The following is an 8568-nucleotide window of genomic DNA, read 5'->3' as shown; positions in this document are numbered from 1 at the left end:
TGCCCCCATCCTGTCTTTGTGGACACGATGGGTAGAAACTGACAGGGGGTAACAAACTGATAGGGGTCCCCCCGCCTCTTGCATTTCCTGTTCAGACAGCATGAGCTGCAGAGGATTTGGATGGCTTGACATGATGTGGTCTTGTTGTCTGCTCTGCTAGTTTTCTCTTGTGTGTTTTTGTGTGTAAATACTCAGAAACACACAGACCTATTGTGGATATGCTCACCTCTAGACAGAGTTCATGGCTGATATTGATCTTATATTGAAAACTGTGCAGTTTGCCTGATTTGATATTGATCATCCCAGTGATAATTATATTGTTGGCTCATTTCCTGTCCTTTAATGCCTCACACCACTGTGGCGTGGTTTGTAATCTGCAATTATAAAGGAGGCTATTTTGACTTGTCATAGAAAGAAGAAAAATATGTCTCACAATAATTATAGCAGTGGACATAACAATGACATTATGTGGTGGCAATTATAATACCATTGAAGATAAAATAACTAGAACTAAGATCATAATATTAGTAGTAGTAGCAGTGGGCGTCGAGCAGGACCAGAGCAGCAGCTGCAACCGCAATCCAGGTGCCACCACAATCCAGGAAAATCTGGAAGGGGAGAAAGCACAAGGACTCTGAGGAAGAAGTTGAAGCTTTATCCGCACGAGGGTCTTAAAGTAGTAAAATGCATCAGTGGGACATGATCACACACGAATGGAGAGAGAGAGAGAGAGAGAGAAAGACAGAGAGAGAAAGAGAGAGAGAGAGAAAGAGAGAGAGAGAGAGAGAGAGAAAGGAGCTCAGTGTGTCATAAGAAGTCCCCCGGCAGTCTAAATCTATAGCAGCATAACTAACAGCTGGTTCAAGGCAAACCTGAACCGGCATACAAAGGGTTAGTAGAGAATCCGATGTCACGGAAGAGAAGACGAGCTGAGGAGGGGGTTTTGGTGTCCAGCTACACACCTTTGTAATTTTTTGAGAATGTGTGCAGATTATTTATTATTGGAATCAGTCCTATTTCCTTTGACAGATTAGGGATTTGCAACCTTTAGTTAATGATTCCTTCTTGCAAGCAACTGATAGCCCAAAATGCAATTTCCCTATTACATTTGAAACATACTATAGTTATAGTGCTACAGCAGCATCAGTATTAATACTGCTGGGTTTTATAGTTTCCATTTTTCACTTTTTCACACGGACAGAAATCAATTTTCGGTTATGTTTTTGTCATCAAGACATTTTGATTAAAAGCTCAAAATATCAGCTTTAGTCCGTATATTCTACCAGTCAATCAACTTTGAATCCTGCCCTCTCTCCCTTTTACAGCATCCCTCCTCTGCTGTTTATTGCTGGACCCTCTCTTTAATTCTTATCTTTCTCTTTGTCCCTCCCTGTCTTGCATTACTGCTCTTTTCTTTTCGGTCCAAAGCAGTGAACCTGCTCGTTTTCCACTGCAGCCCCACTTTGTCTCCTCTCCTTTCCTTTTTGCTCTTCTTCCCCTTTCGATTTAAAGTAGGTCACTCTGCAGCATCAAGCTACAGCTCCTTCCAAGCATGACATCCACCCATATATACATGTATCGCCTGGCAACCACGCGTTCACGCCGCACCTCCCCTCATCCTCTATCCACATTTCCTCCATATTACCTTCCCTGGAGGTTGTGCTCAGTGCAGAGGGCTGGGTTTGCAATCGGACACAGCTGTGTTTTGTCCCTGCTCTGCTTCCATAGAGGGGCTGAGGGATTAATGGGGTTTATTTTACACAAACGCAGACATCATTTGTCTATAAATGTCCATAGATGTTTAGTGGAAGGGGACAGTCTTCAACGTTGAATCTAATGTAATCCACATTCTGAAGGGAAAAAAGTGTCATAGCGGTGAGATAAAGAAATTTTGATTAAAGCAACACTGGAGAACTTTTCCCGCTTTGGTCCAGATCGGGTAGCAGATCTACTACCCAATCTGGCAAACTAGCATAATGTAATGTAATGGACAATTCTGCTGCTTCCAACCTGTAGGGGGACCAAAAAGTTCTCTAGTGTTGCTTTAGTGTAAGTCAATGGCTTATATTTATAATTTGTGCCAAATTACAATAGTATTAACATTGTCATACTAAGGTCCACTTACTTGCTGTTTCATGAGCTTTTTAATGCATCGCACAGTTTTCCTCAGCATATGGAGTTTATAATAATAACATTTAGTTTATTAATGCCACAAGGGGAAATTACTATTTACACAAAGAATTAGACACACATGTTCAGTACCTATACATGCACTCAATGGAGAGATGTCAGAGAGAGTCTATGAAGCCCATGAAAAGGGGCCCCAAGCAGTTGGGGGGGTCAGTGCATTGCTCAAGAACACCTGGGCAATGCCCAGGAGTAGAAGTGGCACCCCTCCAGCTACCAGTCCACCACCATACTTTGGTCCATATAGGGACTTGAACCAACAACCCTCTGGTTCCCAACCAAACTATTGAAACTGTTACTGCTAATAAGTTCTATTTTGTATTTGCTGAGTAAAAAGATCCTTGGATTTGATCAGTATTACCACCAGAACAGCAGCACTTTAGTTGCTAGAGTTCATGTTTGCCAATTGTGTCTTCTGGATTTGATTTGCCCTTGCTAACAGAGTTGTTCAGCAGGCAACTCTCATATCTCAGATTTCAGAGCCCTTAAATGGATCACGAGTCAGAGTTCACACTTTCAACTGCATCACACAAGATAATGATGTTATCACACAATCACAACATGTATTCAATGTAATGGACTACCCAGTGTTAGCAAGTCTGAAGTTTCTGCCTAATGGTTCTCATAAATGAACTAAAGTTAATAGGTAGGAGAAACAATCTGCAGGACTGCTTTAGAAAATGATGGAAATTAAAGACTTGAATAAGTACTTTTTAGGGATAAAACGTTTAAAAAAAAGCAGCACAACAACTAAACCCATCCGGGGATGGAAGCCAAAGCTTAAATATTTATAGGACGACCATCTGTAATGATGCAAACAGCAGTGAACAAACTTAGAAGCCACATACTCATATTTCTGTTTTCTGTGTTAAATAACAAGTCTGGATTCACAACACAGTGTGTTGTTACACACAAACATGATCCCAATGCCTCCTACACAGCTCATGAGATTGGTTGCCATGTCAATGCTTTCAAAGACCATATTCTATACTAAGGAAATTATGTCATTGTCATTTAGACATTTCCTTGACAACCTCATTAGCATGTAACCTGTGACCTTCCAGTGTGTGCATCATATCGCCATGACCTGCCAATGTGTGTGTGTGTGTGTGTGTGTGTGTGTGTGTGTGTGTGGTTGTGTCACAGTAATGGACTAGGTTCAAAGGCCATAGAAAAAGAGGTTGGGGATGTATGGGGGTGGTCAATAATGTGCATGTATGGACGTGTACATAACACAGACACATGCACACACACAAACACACACACGCACATACAGATGCACATACACATGCGCACACACACACCGCTGGGACAGTTATTAGTGAATTGGTGAGTGCTAGACATGTTGTTGATCAGGGAATTGCAGGTGATAGACTGGACATTAAAGTGCTGCCCCCCCCAACACACACACGCACACACACACACACAACCACACACACACACACACACACACACACACACACACACACTGTTGCAAGCGGCAAGAGAGCTACAAACAAATTCATAATTTCTGCTTTTTTAACTCAAATAGTAGGTATTATTCTATATAAATAAAGGTTATGAATTACCATGAATTCCATAAAGTAGTCTAAAACTAGTGGTAATAAGGTGTTGTTAGTGAAAAAAAAAAAAAAAACCTCTTGATTGGCATGTAGCACTATTTTTGGCCATGACATGATCGCCGTGGTTTGAAAATGAATGGCAACATTTACACTCAACTACACAGGCCACAATGTTTGAGTATTTTTTTGAACCGTAACCACTGCATGCCCTATCCAGTCCTTCCTCTGACTAACCCACAGTCCCCTCATAGTCAACCCTCGCTTTAACCCCCTGAGCCCTGAGGCCATTTTTACAGTTTATTGTCCATCTGGATTTATTTGATAAAAAAGCTTGTAAAATATCAACCCTGTTGTCTACAGTCAAGATATGAACATCACTTTTTTTTAGGACAAACTGGGTTATTAGAATATTTGGGTTGCAGTGAGGTCACTTGCATGTTAAAAATGGTTGTAGGGCCTTAAAGACAAATAAATAAATAAAACGGAACTTGAATCTTCCAGATATGTATTGATACCACAGACAGATAAGTAATAAATAAGCCATTTTCCTTTCTAAAACACTTGTCATATGTCTTGGGAGTCACACTGTGAAGAAATCATCATTATAACTTATACAGTTGACAAAATACATGCATTTTTTCAAAGAAAGTTAAGACGCTTTTGCTCTCATGACATTTACTAATGCCAATAATAACATAATAATGTCATATTTAATGATATTACACCCACAGCAATGCTACACAAGCAAATGCGTGTCAAAAATGTGCACTTCTTGATATTCTACACAGCCAATTGGCCTTTTTGTCCCCTCTGGCCTTCCATACAAGAGGGGTGACGTTATCTCCCATATATGGTAATACAGGTGCCTCTATTTCCTTAAACAACACAGAGGAGAGACGTATCCGCGAGCTAGCGGCAGAAATGAGCCAAAACGCGATGAATTATGGACATAACGTGGATCAATCTTCGATGTAACAGTGTGGATTTAAAGCCGAACGTCCCCGAAAGAGGCTGGAAGTTCCAGGCTCAATAGAAAATCACCTGTAAAGCTAGAAAGACCCGGAAGAGACCTCCGTAACCGCTAACTCGTCAGGTTTTAGACGCAACCGTTGGTAAGTCGATAGCTTGTATGGTTTAAAAATGATTAAACTATGAATCAGAGGTGCTGTTTTTACGCGTGGGCGAGTGTCTCGGTCTCGGACAAGTGAGTCAAAACAGCATTCTGTTTGGAATCATGCCACTGCTGCGGTGGTCAGGTCAGTTTGTTGTTAGGGTCTAGGTGTGTTCCCGAGCCAGCTACGACAGTGCTGCTGACAAGGGGAGTGGGCTGTGTTTGTCAGTAGTGTTACACAGCGCTGCAGCCCTACTAAACATACACAGTCTCCTCATGTAGGGCATACCACTGCTGCACCCCTTGGCAACCCACTTAACCTAGTTGAACATTTCTCCCCCCAGATGTTCAACACGTGCCATACTGTAGTCAGAGGGGGTGTACTGCTTATGAACTCTAGTCATCAGGTTGAGTTAGGAATGATGTAACAGCTTATAAATATAGATTTTTAGAAACCACTTTAAGGTTTCTAAACCTTACTTTTCCTAAAGTGGCTGAACGGATGTAAGTATGATATGTAAATGCATTTACATACACTATAAAGAGATTAATTGCATAATTAAATTACAAACAAACAAATCCACATGTAGATTTGTGTAGCAGCATCTACACGAGGTTACTAAGATAGACCCCAAATAGCCCTCAGTAGATCAACGCAGGAAGCAATAGGTTTTAAATAGGTTGCTGAGAAATGTATCCATATGCGACAGCAGCTCAGCAGCACCGCTGGCTTGCATGATAACAACTGAAACATCTGGCAGAGGTTGAAACCCACTTAGTGAAATAACATTAAGGTCCCATGGCATGAAAATGTCACTTTATGAGGGTTTTTGACATGAATATGAGTTCCCCCAGCCTGCCAATTGACCCCCTACAGTATTAGGAAACCACTAAGGTCTATATTAAAGAGACTTCAGATACAGTATTAGGGGACCACTAAGGTCTATATAAAGATACTTCTGATACAGTATTAGGGGACCACTAAGGTCTATATAAAAGAGACTTCAGATACAGTATTAGGGGACCACTAAGGTCTATATAAAAGAGACTTCAGATACAGTATTAGGGGACCACTAAGGTCTATATAAAAGAGACTTCAGATACAGTATTAGGGACCACTAAGGTCTATATAAAAGAGACTTCAGATACAGTATTAGGGGACCATGAAGGTCTATATAAAAGATACTTCAGATATAGTATTAGGGGACCACTAAGGTCTATATAAAAGCATCCAAACAACACCATATCATGGGACCTTTAATAAAGAACACTGTTTTTAACAAATGAATATGTATGTTTTACATCCAGTGGATGTGCAGTGTTGAGGACTGAATTTTGCCGTTATTTGCTTATTTTCCCAGTAACCTTATATTTTGCTTTAATGGCATGAAGCAAAGAGACACATGTTAAATACCATCTATAAATAAACATAGCTGATAATCTGAGATCAGTAGATTCAGTATTGAACATAATCAATTTATGCCATTTATTCAGAAAAACATTATGTGTTTTAAAACTCCTGTGTTGAATGTTAAACTATCATCAGTGAGCTGGAAGGACAACTCAATCCATTCAATCAGGCTTTCAAGGCACTCTCTATTCATTTTACACATCAAAGTACGTTTGCGGGTATCAGGGAGTAGTGCTGCTCTTCTATATGAAGATGTGCAAAGCATGATACTCACCTTAACTTAACCTAATGTAACCTTAACATCTGCAGGCGACATTTGCTGCTGACAGCATAAGACACCTATAATATATTGCTGACTGTCCTGTCGGCAGTCAGCAGTGTGTGGGTACAGCAGCAGTTGTATGTAAAAAAAGTATAGTTTGCACAGTAGCGTATGGTTTCATTGTATCAACCGAAACATTGTTGTCATTGGAGCACAAATTGCATTGGAGATTGAGTGTGTTTGGGTTATGTTTGATATTATCATAGAGGCTTTTCCACAGACCTCCAGGCAGATTCTGTGTTAGTGTGTTTTTCTGTGTTTGTGTGAGTGTCTGCAACAGCAGCAACACAGACAAGACGGACAAAAAGAAAGAGGGAAAGAGCATCCTGTGGTCCTAAGGGCAGCGGCTGGCGTACAGACGAGCTCTTTGAAATCACAAACACATAGTTAAAGAAACAACGCTGCTGCAGACGGTCCTGAGGCGTGTGTGTGCGTGTGTGTACGTGCGTTTTCTGCTTCTTCCTGCAATCAGACTTACACAGATTAATGAGCAGTCAGCACATATGACTGGAGTCTTCTCTTAAGACTTTATTATTGCAAACTGTCTCTCTTTGCACACTGAACTTGAGTATTACGCCGGGATTCCACAAGACAGCTTTTTTCAACTTCAACTCCTGTGTCTGGGGTCACTAACAGCTGATTCAATTCTATCTGGCGTATCATAAACTAGGTGGTACGTTTTCTAATCCCGTCACACACTTAGCCGGTTAAACGTTTGCGTTTAGTTTGTAGTTTAAATAACGTTATGTAGGACTAGCAACAGTCTACAATGCTTATTCAATCCGTAGAGACAAGGTGCAAATATGCAAATTAGGTTTATTGTACAGTTTGTATATCTATATATATATAGAGTTAGAGAACTATCAGACTCCAGACCAGTCAGCTGGAGTAGATGACTGGAGGTGGAAGGGGGGGGTGGAGGGTTTCACTCTTTGCCTGAAACAACAGCTGTGGCAGAGGGAGAAACTGATTTTTAAAAGCAGGGTGGTGACTCTGTGATTGGCCTTTGCAATTTGTGTACGATTCTGATTGGTTTAGCAGGAAGGTGACCGCCTCCAACAGCTGATTCGAGTTGGGTAGAGCATTGATTAAGAGTTAGGTCTTCCTGAAAGGATTTTGACTGAGATACATAAAAAAAACTAACCAGGATTACTAACTGATTCGGGAACCCTTTTGCCAAGCTATGAAGTAAGCTATAGGAAAATCACATCATCATCATCTTTTAATTTGCTCGAAATTTAGAATGTATTGGAGATACCGTACGTTGATGAGTATGCACTCTCATTGGCTATGGCTCTGCAAAAGTTGACTCAGAATCGACTTAGCCGTATTACTTGTTTATAACAATATAAAAGCTGACATTGCTTCCATAGCTGTTGAATTCTCATGTTTCTGTTTAATAAAGGAACTGTACGTTGTCATTTGTTTGCTCAAGAGGATTAAAGAGTTTGCAAAATTGTTTATTTCTTGTCTTTGTCTCTCATCAGGTCTGTTGACAGAGTGGGTGGACAGAAGAACAGAAGTGTCCACAGCAGTGAACGTAAGTCAGTCCACAAGAACAGACTGTGTAAATGGCTACTACCCTCCTAACTGTGAGAAAAGAAGCCAATCTGTCATTTAATAAAAAGGGGTGTGTGTGTGTGTGGGGGGGGATCTTGAAAAAAACATCATATTTTTAACAGACGTTTCACAATTGTTGTTTGGAAAAACAAATGTAATATTAGTTTTTTCCTCTTCCCCCCACAAACATTACAAAACCATCTGCTACTTCAGCACCATGGACAGCACCATGGATTTATGATACTCAGGAAACTGATATTTTAGACTCTAAAACTTAGAGCCATAGTCATGGCCATAGATTCAAACTGGATATAATGAACTGAAACGACATTTGGTTGTGTTTGTCATCAGTTATTGGTTAGTGCATGTCAAATTGAGGCTCAATCTCAATCATACTACTCTGATTAGAGAATTT

The 8568-nt window shown here is 40.5% G+C and overlaps 1 protein-coding gene across 25 annotated transcripts in view; it reads left to right on the top strand.

Moving 5' to 3' along the window:
- nfasca (neurofascin homolog (chicken) a) overlaps nt 1-8568 on the top strand; it is a 149132-nt gene that overhangs the window by 61594 nt on the left and 78970 nt on the right. For all 25 annotated transcript variants that reach the window (XM_034868216.1, XM_034868228.1, XM_034868226.1 and 22 more), the window contains one exon: nt 8081-8133. The gene's annotated coding sequence lies outside the window, so the exon portion shown is untranslated. The remainder of the gene's footprint in view (nt 1-8080; nt 8134-8568) is intronic.

Source organism: Etheostoma cragini, chromosome 4 (genome assembly GCF_013103735.1).
Source record: "Etheostoma cragini isolate CJK2018 chromosome 4, CSU_Ecrag_1.0, whole genome shotgun sequence".
Lineage (NCBI taxonomy): Eukaryota > Metazoa > Chordata > Actinopteri > Perciformes > Percidae > Etheostoma > Etheostoma cragini.
This window is presented reverse-complemented; position numbering and strand designations above follow the sequence as displayed.